Source organism: Papaver somniferum, chromosome 10 (assembly GCF_003573695.1).
Source record: "Papaver somniferum cultivar HN1 chromosome 10, ASM357369v1, whole genome shotgun sequence".
In the NCBI taxonomy this organism is placed as follows: domain Eukaryota; kingdom Viridiplantae; phylum Streptophyta; class Magnoliopsida; order Ranunculales; family Papaveraceae; genus Papaver; species Papaver somniferum.
In genome coordinates, this window is record NC_039367.1 from 92,654,304 (window position 1) to 92,667,845 (window position 13,542).

At 35.1% G+C, this 13,542-nt stretch overlaps 1 long non-coding RNA gene across 11 annotated transcripts; it reads left to right on the top strand.

The window, feature by feature from the left end:
* Positions 1–3,614, top strand: LOC113317637. Of its 11 annotated transcripts, none has more exons than XR_003343795.1 (10): positions 1–134; positions 310–457; positions 550–720; positions 814–1,737; positions 1,827–1,931; positions 2,053–2,288; positions 2,383–2,482; positions 2,828–3,062; positions 3,241–3,253; positions 3,368–3,614. It is a non-coding gene; the product is annotated as an uncharacterized LOC113317637 (long non-coding RNA). The 11 variants fall into 11 exon arrangements; XR_003343796.1 differs by having other exon boundaries at positions 814–912; positions 1,155–1,243; positions 1,664–2,288; XR_003343797.1 differs by having other exon boundaries at positions 814–2,130; positions 2,263–2,288.
* Positions 3,615–13,542: the final 9,928 nt, after the last annotated feature.

A 13,542-nucleotide genomic window follows, 5' to 3' on the forward strand; every position in this document is an offset into this window, starting at 1 on the left:
TTCATTCTCTCTTTTCGGCCGCAAGAAGAAGAAAAAGAAGAGGACGAAGAGATAAGAGCAGTAGATGGTGGTGAAGCAAAAGATATTGGTGCACAGATCGCACCTATCGTTAAACTTGAAGAAGTTTACAACTGGTGAAGAAGCTCTTATCTAAATCTTAATGATTTAGTTTTCTAATTCGAATTTGATTTGATTTTTATTGGTTTGATTTTTTTTTTGTTTATTGTGTGTAGAATTAATGATTTGGTTTTCTAATTCTTGATTTGATTTTTATTGGTTTGATTTTTTTTTGTTGTTGATTTTGTGTAGAAAAGAGAAACTATACCGATTTGATAAAGATGAAAATCAATAGAAAGAGGAGTTGAAACTTTGAAGATTCTTAAACATAAACAGACTGAGAAAGTTGGATTGGTTATGAGACAATCTAAGCCATTCAAGATCTGTGCTAATCATCTAGGTTTGTTGTTTTCTGTTTCCGAATTGATTTTGGTTCTATTTGAGGTGTTGATTTGATTTGTGAGATTTATTTAGGGTTTTTTTTTTGTTGAGATTTTTCGCAATAGGGTTATCATTCAAGTTCAGAAGAAGAAGGAAAGGATTGTGTGAAATCTGAACCCTAAATTCCCAATTTTAGGGTTCTTTTTTTGTATGAAGCTCCAAATGATTAGATCTTGATATCTTCATCTGATGGTGTTTAACAGAGATTTTGGTTTTGGAACGGTAATTCCTTACACTTTCTGTTCAATCCATGTGTTTTACAGAATTTTTGGTTTTTTTTTTTGTTGATTAATTTGGCTTTTGGTGGTATTGAAGGATGTGAAGCTTCCACTAGTAATGGAGGGATCGATTATGATCAAATTACTGCCGAAGTGGAACAAAGGCTATGAGGAGTTCGCAAAATTTAGCATTTGGGTCGGGGTATCTTCCACTAAAGTTGTTTTTTGATTACATACTTACATTTTGCGGGAGATTTAAGCAGACAGTTTAGATAGACTAGTCCTTGGTGTTATAACTTTATTGTTGACAATGCATGGTGTCTTTGATGTTGTGTTCTTTTACTGCCTCAGATGCATTAACCATGGAATTGTTGTTGCTAGGATGGATGCTAAACCTTAAGTTGATTAAATTACTTTCTTATGTTTGGGTGAATCCAGATCCTGGTTTGAAAACCAGGGAATGCAGGTGATGCTCCAGAGTGCGATAAGTTCGCTAAGTAGTACTGCGATTTTGCCCCGGAGAATGGGTATGTACTGCTAAGATTTTATAATCTCATTTTTCTTCTCCTTCTTTTGAGCTGATGGGATTTTGGGGATTGTTGAAGAAGGATTCCAGGCATAGATGAATGTTATGACATGGATGCAGCTGTAATTTATTGGTGGTGGTTTTGAGCTTACCTAAATCATAAATTGTGTGAATGTTTTGCTTCTTATAGCCTGCAGCATAATTCAATGAAGGATAAATATCATAAATCCGTATGGTCAGGAACTTACCTAGGCTATAAGTAGGTGTTCTTATGTATGTAGGCTGAACTGAATCATTATGAAGTTTAGGTATACTAAATTAAGATCACTTGTTTGGCCTTTATAAATTACTAATTGCAGTAATAAAATGATTTTTCTGGCACTTTGATGTGTATGTCTGTTTGAAATTATAACATTACTAGGTATCGTGCAATGCGGTGATGCCATCCTCTATTTTGTCGAGTCACCTGCACTTGCGTCCCCTGGGGTTGGCAGGGTAGGAAAATACAATCTTCCACTTTGTTTGTTTTTTCCCTTCCCTTGAACTTTGTCTGGCTGGTCTTTTTATCTCTTATTTCGTTATAGTTTCTGAAGGTACTCTTTATCATGGTTTGCATTTTACTAAAGATTTCACTACTGTGAAGGGATATAGTTATGTTGATTGATTGGGTTGATAACCAACTCTAGCAGGTAGGTGACTTTTTGGTCTGTAGAGGTGTATCTATGCAGCTTAGGCAAATAAAGCCTGCACTTTCTTCATTGCATTCTGTATAATTTAAAGATGGTCTAAAATCCTTATTGTTGTCTGAAGGATTGATTATAATAAAATTACTGCCGAAGTGGAACAAAGGCTATGAGGATTTTGCACTATATGGCCCTGTGCGTCAAGGTATCTCCAACAATCCATGTGAAATATGAAGATGTTATTTGTCTCTTGTTCTAAAGGGATACTGCTCTTTGTAAACCAATGAATTCATCTACAACTTGAACTCGCTGCGTCTTTTTTTGATGTTACTGTCAGTTCAGAATTGATTCGAACCTTGAAGGGTAAGATTTTTCTCCCTTATATAGAGGAGTTACTTATTCAGGTATTTTTCTTTAGTATCCATTTTACGTAACAATCATTTGTGTTGGATATTAGGAATGGAGGTTTTTGCAACCATTTCATCTTCTTCAACTAACAAAGAAACTACTTCTGTTGGAGTCACCCTTCAGCTCGTATCACCTCCGGCACCTCAGATGTATATTTTCCCCATGATTGCTATTATGTTTTCCTTTCTAGTTCTATTCTACATATAAGTATGTGTTTATTCCACTTGTTGATGTGTGACCCTTATATGTGCATCTTTACAAGTATAATATGACCCTAATTTGTCGAGAATCATCTGATATTGTGCAATAGTAAACACTTGTCATTCCATTGAACTGTGCTAATAGATTAGAAGCATTAGAAACGTGCTAACGTGTCTAGATTATGGCAGTTTGCGTATTTTTATTTTGTGCATTTGGAACACGAGAATTATTATTTGGAGCTAAATGGTTTCCTATTCTGTTGTATAACGTTTTTTTCATGTTGGAATTCGTAGAGGGATGCTATTGAAGCTGCTTCAAGTTTTGAAAATAGGAACCATCTCCCAGAACGTTTACTAGATCAGATGCTTTCCCATCTGTGTTTGAAGTTCAGAACTGACTCCAAAGGGTTGCATCAGCAAGAGTCTCGTGAATCCCTCCCTAAATCCATCCATTCGAGCATTTCACATTTTCTCTTCTATAATCTCGTTAATAAGGCGTACTTGTTCCGCAGGACCTTCTTTCCAGTTAGTAAGTGACCAAGAACTTTGTGAACTTTCTATTATGTTTCTTGAACTTTGTGAACTCTGTAAGCGACCACTGATTTGGTGGGATCTAGTGAATATTTAATGTTAAATATCTTTATGGTTCTCCGGTGATACGGGTTAAAGGACTAATTCAAGGGTTTCGATGTGTTATCATTTTGCAGGCTCTAACTGAAGGTGAGCAAAAAATCTGACCAAATGTACATCATCAATCTAAAGGTTGATTCTCTTTTAGTTCTTATTTGTTTCTGAATTCTTATTATCATGGTCATCGTATTACCGTTGTCTTAGGCTAATGTCACCACAAACGAAACAACCTCAGAAACACAATCCAGAAATCTTCGTGAATGAAGAGATGGGATGGAAGAACTTCAATTTGATTGGAGCAGCATAGGCAGGTACTTCATGTATTTGTATTTCAGCTACTTTTTTTTGCCTCAGAGACATTTACCAATGTAGAGTTCATCTTCCTTCAAAACATTTTATAAGATTCTCTCTTTTTTTTGAAAGCATTGTAAGATTCTCATGATGTGATGTTAAGTTAATATATATATATATATATATATTCAAATGATAATTCTTGTTGTGGCATGAATATTTTGTTGTGTACCATAGATCAATTGATTTCATGTTGAATGTGAGGGTTATTTGATTGAATTATCAGAATAGATACAATCAGGGTAATGAGAACTGGGTGTTGCATGATAAATTGGTGGGGTGGGGGTATTCTGACTAGGTCAAAGAAGACTTGACTATTTTTTTACTTGCGAAAATTTAGCAATGGCGAACATAGGTTGTTAAATCTGAACCAGAACAACTATATCCTGTTCTAATAATAAATATCCTGGAATAACTCTAAAGTTAGCAACAGAGTAGCAACAGCTTTTTCTGTTTCTCTATTTTAATTTCGCAACAGTTTCTTTCTGTTGCTAATTCCGTTGCTGACCGAAATTAGCAAGAGATGGAGCTGTTGCGAAAAACTGCGACAGGTTGTTTAGCAATTGCTAGAATCTGTTGCAATACCAGTCAGCAACAGATTCAAACTGTTGCTAAACGTTAAATTTGGTGTAGTGATACTATGACACTGTATAACAATGATTGAGAACATCTGTTTTCTTATTATTATGCCTACGGATCTTCAACAACTATGATGCTGAGTTGAACATGTTCAGAATCACTGAAGTATTTGGAAGTGACGAAGACTTCGAGGAATGTCGAAGAACCAAGGAAATCAAGCATTTGGATAAGAAGCTACAAATTTTATTTATTTTGTAATCCATATGTATTGATAGTTTTGTCACTAAAATTGATAAAGAGGGAGATTGTCAGAGCAATACTGCTCGGTCAAACTCGCAAGTGTTGTTATCTCAAGCTTGTTTGTCAAGTTTAGTTGTCAAAACTATAAGTCTTGATTTCTAGTCTACTTATAGCTATGTCTCGGATTAGGATAGAATGAGTAGTTGAGATTTAGACTTCAATGCGTTCATCGATTGAAGACGGAGATCTATTAAGGGGACCTTGAAGGAACTTCACCAACAAAATCTATGTGGAGACTTGAACTCATCTATTACTCAAAAGTTTATTATATTCTATCTCTTATCGAGACAAAGTCGTATATCTATATAGACTTTATATTATACACATTTGATATATCGAGCTGAGTTTCACTCGCTTATATATTTCTCGAAACATGTAGTTGTAAGCTTTTTCTTTAACCATGTTCATCATTATTCATGACGAAAGTCAAAAGATGATCATGTGAAAATCGCCTGGTAATATCTTACATGATTTGTGTGAGACAGTCATTTGATGTAGACTTGGAATGTTTCGTATTGATCATTCGATCACTTGAAAATTTCTTATAAGCTAATAGTTTGTGTGAGACAGCTATTTTCGTCTTCTAAATATGTTTCAATAATTTAAATGGGAGTTTAGAGAAATTAACCATTGTCTGGATATAGCACAGTATGCATACATGTATGAAAACTGTTGTAAGAATGATTCAGGTCCGGGAACCAAGTATGCATACCCGTCTGCGAACGGTTTTTATTGTTAAAGTCCGGGAACTAAGTTTGTGTACCCGTTTGCAAACTGTTTCACCTGAGTTAGGTCCGGAACGACAATATGCGTACCCGTTTGCAAACTGTCGGACATGACAAAAGTACGTACCTGTTTGAAAACTAACTTGGTTTAAGTTCTAAAATCGTTTTAGTATGGTTTCATACTCATGAACAAATACATTTATATATTAAGGAATGCAATCTTTGCAAACCGTGGCTAAGTGTTCATCAATTGATTCTTGTGAATCAAATACGATTATGTTTCAATTGTGTCTTGTATACATGTTCACATAAAGTGCTAATAAACAAACCCAAACTCTCTGATACAACATACTTGAAAAAAAAAACTCTCATGTTATATGATTGTATAAATGTGTTGTTTTACATAACAAAATAAAGATACACCAAATATAAGGTACGCAATAACACTAGATCTGATACAACACTAAGCTACGAAAACGGATATCTTCGCATGCACCATTCCTTTTGATTACTGAAACTGAAGTGGGAACGAGTGAGCACATCATCCCAAAGGGTGCCCAATGGAAACAAATAACTCTCATGTAATCATTAACATGCTTCATAGTTCTAAAGAAATATATGTTGAAAGAAACAAGAAGAAACTAATCAATAAGCAATTCATGCATCATGAAGCAAGTGTCACTCTAACCTCGCCAAACTCATTGGAGAAGACGAAGTGAAAGCAACCCTAATCAATAATAATAATATCGTCCACACAGAGTGCCCATACAAACCATGATTCATAACATTACCATCAAGATCAGAAAGTTAGTCAAACAAGCATAATATGCACACGAGTGATTTCCCTTAAATAAAATAGTATATATATTATTACCGACGGATGGCGTAACGCCCTACTAGATATTATTGCCGATGGATGGCGTACCGCCCTACTATCTTAATAAGCAGAAATGTAGTACTATTACCGACGGATGGAGTACCGCCCTACTATCAACATAAACCGGAAACGTAATACTATTTCCGACGGATGGCGTACCTCCCTACTTAACTTAGCTAAGAGCCGTGGGGAAACACAGACACTCTTCGCAAGGAAATCACACAACGCATAATACACACATACAATTACATTCAAAAGAAACGTCGTTCAATGCAATTACAATATAATTCATATAGATAATAAAAGCACATCATGCTCGCAAAGGAAATAAACTCAATGATTACAAGAAGGTTACAAAGTTCCCACCTGATATGATGACAAGCCACGCCTACCACGAGATCCACGATCCACTGGTTCAACCTTTGAATCGATCGTTGTTAATAAAAGAGTAAATGTTAATCAAACAAGCACCCTAAGGGTTTATCCAAAAGGCTCACACAAGAATCATACGAATATATCCAATTGTTTTAAGCTCAAGTATGATATCTCATTCTCTACCTTTAACATAGCTGAAAGTTACTAATCCAATTAAGTTGGTTCTATAGTCGGATAGATAAGTCTTAAGAATATCTACAACTTTGTAGAAGATGAAAAAGCGGGGGTCTAACAACACCACCGAATATTTCTCTTAGCAATCTGTATGGACAAATTCGAATATACTTTTAAGAGAATCAACAAGACTCAATCAATTAAAAGTATATCAACGAGTTTATATCTCTCTCTTGATTTGATTTACTCAAACAGAAACTGCGAGTACTATTCAAATACAAGGAATAACTTGGATGGTACCAAAGACCAATATCCAAGTGTCAATCAATATCAATCAACAACCGTTAAATTATAAAGATAAAACAATATAATGCATAAACTGAAATAATACAGACACCAGAAATTTTGTTAACGAGGAAACCACAAATGCAGAAAACCCCCGGGACCTAGTCCAGATTGAATACACATTGTATTAAGCCGCTACAGATACTAGCCTACTCCAAGCTAACTTCGGACTGGACTATAGTTGAACCCCAATTAGTCTCCCGCTGATCCAAGGTACAGTTGTACTCCCTACGCCTCTGATCCCAGCAGGATATTGTGCACTTGATTCCCTTAGATGATTTCACCCACAACTAAGAGTTTCTACGACCCAAAATCGCAGGCTTTGACAATAAACAAATTTTTCTCACACAGACAAGTCTATCAAAGGATCAATCTGTATCCCACAGAAAAACCCTAAAGTTTTTGTTCCGTCTTTTGATAATAATCAAGGTGAACAGGAACCAATTGATACTCCGGTCTTATATTCCCGAAGAACAGCTTAGAGTTATCAATCACCTCACAACAATCTTAATCGTATGGTAGCGAAACAAGATGTTGCGGAATCACAAACGATGAGACGAAGGTTTTTGTGATTACTTTTTATATCTTTCCTATCAGAGATATCAATCTCAAGCCAATCAATATGATTGTACTCGTACGATAGAAGATGCAAGATCAGATCACATAACTACGATAAAAGTAGTATCGGTCTGGTTTCACAATCCCAATGAAGTCTTTAAGTCGTTTAACCTGGTTTTATAAGAAGAAAACCAAAGGTTAAAGGAGAACCGACTCTAGCACGCAAACTAGTATCACACGTAAGGTGTGGGGATTAGTTTTGCAGAGTTTCTAGAGGTCCCCTTATATAGTCTTTCAAATCAGGGTTTTTCCTTAGTAACAAAGCAATCAATATCCACCATTAGATGAAAACCTGATTTAGATTCAAGATAATATTTTTCAACCGTTAGATTAAAAACTTAGCTTGTTATACACAAATGAAATGCACGCTTCTAGGTTTGTTAACCGTACCCAAACGTGTACATTGTTGGTTCAACAATAGTCAACCAAAAGGTTAGCCATATGAGCATTTCATATCAACCATGTTCTTATTTACCATAACTAGTTCAAATGACTCAATTGAACTAGTTAGAGAGTTGTTCAATTGCAAGGAAATCTTATGTAACTACACAAGACACAATTGAAGCAAAGATGATTTGATTCACTCGAATCGGTTCATGAAATTTTATAGCCACGGTTTGCAAATAGCATTCCTTAGTCTTTTTAAGTTTAAGTTCAGAAATCTTCTTTAGATATATAACCTTCTCAAGTTCGCAGACTAGGTTCGCGGACTTAAGATACCGGACAGAGTTTACAAACTCCAGCAGAAATTCTCGGGATGAGAACTTCGCCGGTTTGCGGACTGGGTTCGCGCACTGAGTTCTCGATCATTTTTATACAGTGTCATAGTTTTATTACACAGTGTCAAAGTTCAATTGTATCACAACTTCAATAATAATACTATGGTGATATGTACCACTCCCCCTTAGTTAATACTCCATCTCACATGGAAACCACTCCCCCTTACACAATGATCCGAAAACCATGTGTATTTGCAGTGTGAACTACATATTAATGCTCCCCCTTTTTGTCAATAAAATTGGCAAAGGTACAAGAACGGGATCATAATGAAATTTCCGTAAGAGATATTTCATGACGGAGAGAAAGAAACACACATCATCTTATTTAGATGCAATCATATAGCCGAAGATAACATCATTCATCAAGAAGTTTAAAGATACAAGATAACCCCTCTAAAATTCCACAACTGCACACCCCTCAAAATATGACCATTAAGCACAATTTCAAAAGAACTCTCCCCCATTTGATGTCATTCCCGAAAGAACAAAAACGAGCGGCCTAATTTCAAGAGAAAAGAAGGATTTTCATTGGACACCAAAACCATATGAATGATTTTTATATCCAAAAACTCAATCAAATTAATCATAAGTAAACTCATGATTAATTTAATCGGAATACATAATCAAAGTAAACACAAAAGGTGATCAATCTAATTGATTATGCTCAACATAAGTAAACTTATGGAGCAACGACTAAGTTAACCATACAAGAGAGTGATTGGTTTAATCGTTCATATACTCAACACAAGAGAAACTTATGGAGTAATAACTAAATAACCAACAAGGTGATTAATTTAGTTCTAAATGCTCAACATAAAGTACCTTACGGAACAACCAACAAAGCTAATCAGAAATTAATCAACTTGGTTGTATCGTGCTCAACATAAAACACATTACGGAGCCTCACAGTATTACATAAAATATGGATCAGTGAAGATCAATACTGTGGAATACACAAGGATTCATTCATTTGCACAAGCATATACAATATCCAATAATCCTTGGATACAAAAGATTTTAGGCTATCTTCCATAAAAAAATGACAATATAGGCTTAACTTTTGTATATGTCAAAAGTCCATTCGTTCTTTAACCAATAAACGAATACCGATCATGAACGACTTTACTTTTGACAAAGTATGGGACAAACATAGTTCACGGACGTAAACACCAATATCCCATAACAAGTTGCAATATAACAAATCATAAAGATTAAATACTGCAAAACATCATCCTCCAAATAGTTTTAGAATTTAAACCAAAAAATTAAAAACATGAAGATGAAAATAATAGCTATGTGTAGTCATAATTATCGTTATTCAAAGAACTAGTTATTCTTCCAACTGAGCCAAAAATAAGACATACTAGGCAAGCACAAGAAACTTGATTTAAAACACCTTAAACCCTGTCAGCAACGAGAGATTGAACATGGACGGGCTCATCAGTTGCCTTCTTTAGTTTGCTTTTTATAAAATCAAGATTCCTTGTGGCAATTTCGAGTTGTTCACATACTACTTCAAAGTCTCGAAGCAGATTTCCTACCAGTTGTGATGCCATCTGAACTGGTAGTTTGTTTTCATGATCAACAACATGAAAGCATGCTATAGATACAGGATTCAACTCAAGAAAATTTCCCTTCTCAACTTCATCAACCTTTTTGTTTCCATCCATTGTGCCCACACAAAAAGAATCAAGTAGAATCTTTTGACCTTATGGAACACTGTATTTAAATGGTGTTCCAAGAAACCCTAGGCACAATGACGTCCGTATGGGCCTGGTACGTGTACTTGATCAGCACGTATGTGAGACCCGGGAAAAGGAGAGGAACAAGAAATATAGGGAAGAAAACAAAACTTAACAAAGATCTCAATACAACCCTGACAGCTTTCTCAAGATAAGAAAATCTTGAGGACAATGAGCATCCATCTTTTGCTTAAAAGAAGGATGCAACTTTAAGCAGTCATAGTGTATTAAGATGAGCATCTTGCTCATCAAGATTCACTTATTCTTTTCCTTTTTCAAAGGTATTTAGAGATACATTACTCGTCAAAGCTGAAGAAGTTTTATCAAGAGAAGAGTTAGGAATACCTGAGTCAACTGCTTTCCATGTTTTCTTGATGCTTCGTTTGAGCCTGTTAATGCTGATTTTCAGATCCGAGACTCGATTGTTGATATGCAGGAAGTCTGGAGCAGAAGTCTTGGATTTACATCTTCCTTCAGGGAGAGATGAGGAGCATAACCTTTCGTTTTTTCTCCTATGCCTTTTTTACTTTGCAGGGTCAGTCATCCTGTCGCCACTCTTTCTTCTTCCATTATAGGCATTTTTTGTTTTGAACACACAATTAAGATAGGACTTAACACGTTACATTTCTTGAGTGTTGAAGGTGCCTTTTCTAACAATGTGTGAAATCGGTTTAATGACTTCCTTACACATCCAAGTAAGAATGTTACGAAGCTTTTCATTCCTCAACCGAAAACGACATGTTAGCTCAGAGTGTCCTTTATTCCCGCAGTAATAGCAGTTAAAGGAATTATTTTTAATCGTCCTCTTGTGAGAAAATTTAGAAGAAATAGACTCCTGTTTTTTTGGACCGTTGCAGGCTGCCAAAGGTTTTTCACATGGAGAATTATTATTATCTTTAACAAAGTTGATCTAACTAGCTTTTGGAGCGTCTATTCCTTTATAGTCCAGACCACGTGTATCACGGTGTTCTTTACATGCTCCAAGCATAGAAGATAATTTTGTAGATCTCGAATTGAATCAACTCAGACTCTCTTCCAGTGATTTTACTTTATTAAGAGCATCTGCAAGATCAGTCTTCAAGGATTTTTCTTTGGCGAGAAGACTGAGTTCTTTGTCATTAATTTTTTTTTGTTGAGAGTCATATCTTGCATCAGCATCTACAAGTTTTTCTTTCAACAAGCAGAGATTTCGGGGAAGATTATCACATTTAGACCTTTTTGTGCGTAAATCTTCATCATGATCTTTAACGATAGATTTTAAGAGTCTATACCCACCATCATATCCTTTAAAGATTTTTCTCAACTTTCTGTTTTCTTGACAAAAAGAAGCCATGTATTTCCTCAAGCAAGTTGTTGACTTCTTCTTTTTCAAAGAACGATCAAACAGCTTGATATATGGAGCAACTTCCTCATCAACACTTTTCCCTTCTTCTGAATCACTATCATATGAAAGATCATCCAATTGTTCATCAAGAGATTTTTCCCAATCGAATGCAGATTCAGACAAGGAACAAGAGACAGAGGTTTTCTTAGAGGTTTCAGGACTTTGAAACACACCAGAGTGATTTCGAACTGATGTTGCGTCATTAGAGATAATATCATCCATCCTCAGATCGCCACAAACACAGACTTTTGAGGTCTTAAATGTGTTTGCCTGCTGTGATACCAATTGAAAAAACGGGGGTTTAACAATACCATCCAATATTTTGCTTAGCAATTTGTATGGACAAACTCGAATATACTTTTTAGAGAATCAACAAGACTCAATCAATTAAAAGTATATTAACGAGTTTATATTTCTCTCTTGATTTGATTTCCTCAAACAGAAACTGCGAGTACTAATCAAATACAAGGAATAACTTGGATGGTACCAAAGACCAATATCCAAGTATCAATCAATAACCGTTAGGTCGGATTCTCCAATTAATTGATCTCACACACAACCTGTATTATTTCAATTATAAAGATAAAACAATATAATGCGGAAACTAAAATAACACAGACACCAGAAATTTTGTTAACGAGGAAACCGCAAATGCAGAAAAACCCCGGGACCTAGTCCAGATTGAATACACACTGTATTAAGACGCTACAGACACTAGCCTACTCCAAGCTAACTACGGACTGGACTATAGTTGAACCCCAATCATTCTCCCAGTGATCCAAGGTACAGTTGTACTCCCTTCGCCTCTGATCCCAGCAGGATACTGCGCACTTGATTCCCTTAGCTGATCTCACCGAAAACTAACTATTTTATTCTTCGATTCATCTTTAGAACATCTTCATAACACCAAATTAATAACCACCCCTTCCTTCAACATCTATCATAAACTCATAAGCAACATCAATTCTACTCAAACTTTAATTCAATTTCAGAAAACCTAATTCTAATTTCTCCACAGAGCGCCATATCTTCTTCTTCTCATACTCAAATAAACATCACCCTTCATCAACCACACAGAATTAACTAGTTATCTTATCAAATCACCTCACTCTCGCCTCTCAGACCAGCAGCAGAAGGAAAGGAAGAAGAAACGAGAAGAATAACGGAGAGGAGGAAAGAAGAAGAAAGAAAAAGGAGAAGAGAAAATGACTTTCTCAACGCATAGATTTGAGATAAGACCAAAGAGATTTTCTGATACACCCACTCATCTGGATAAGGGAAGTCCAGGTCAGCTAAGCTGCAAAATATCTATTTTGCCCTTCAAACAAAATTGATGCTATCTTCTCCGTCCGATATCCAAATGACACGTTCGAGTAGTCCATTCGCATAAATTTTCGAGATCTATCCAATGGTACTAATTTCGTATCTAAAATGTTGTTAGATTAATTTTTATCAATTAAAGTTTATATTAACTAATCCAGTCATTATCGACTAATTCGTCACTTGACTGGTTTAATAGCATTGACGAGCTTGAGGGTCCTTACATTCTCCCCACCTTATACATTTACGTCCTCGAAAATCAAATCATCCTTCTGGTCTTCAAAAACTCCCCACCTTATAGAGTAATGTTATCTCTCTACTAAGTGCAAGTATTTCTCATACTTACAAACGCGTGAAAATTCAACTCATTTAAAATGAGTTCGAAACAACAAGAAATGAAACACAAACCTATATGGTTTTCTACAACTAATATCTATAATATGTAGCTCTAGGTTCAGCTACAAAAATTTGTATTCTAACAGATATGTATGACTAAGTTCTCCGCGCTAAAATTTATAATCTAATATTCAATAATTTTATTAATTTGATGTGACTTATCCCTATAACAAATTTTACATTTTTAATTAATTTAAATCTTACATTTTTTATAAATGTTATAATTTTAAATAACTTTAATCATCATTTTATCAAGATTAAATCATTAAGTTATTATGTAAATTTACCTTTTTATTTAATCATCTAATACTAATATATACTAACACTTTTATTAAACACATATTACTCACATATATATATTTATGCTTCCACATATTCAATCTAATTTTTATATTAAATATATAAATTTAATTC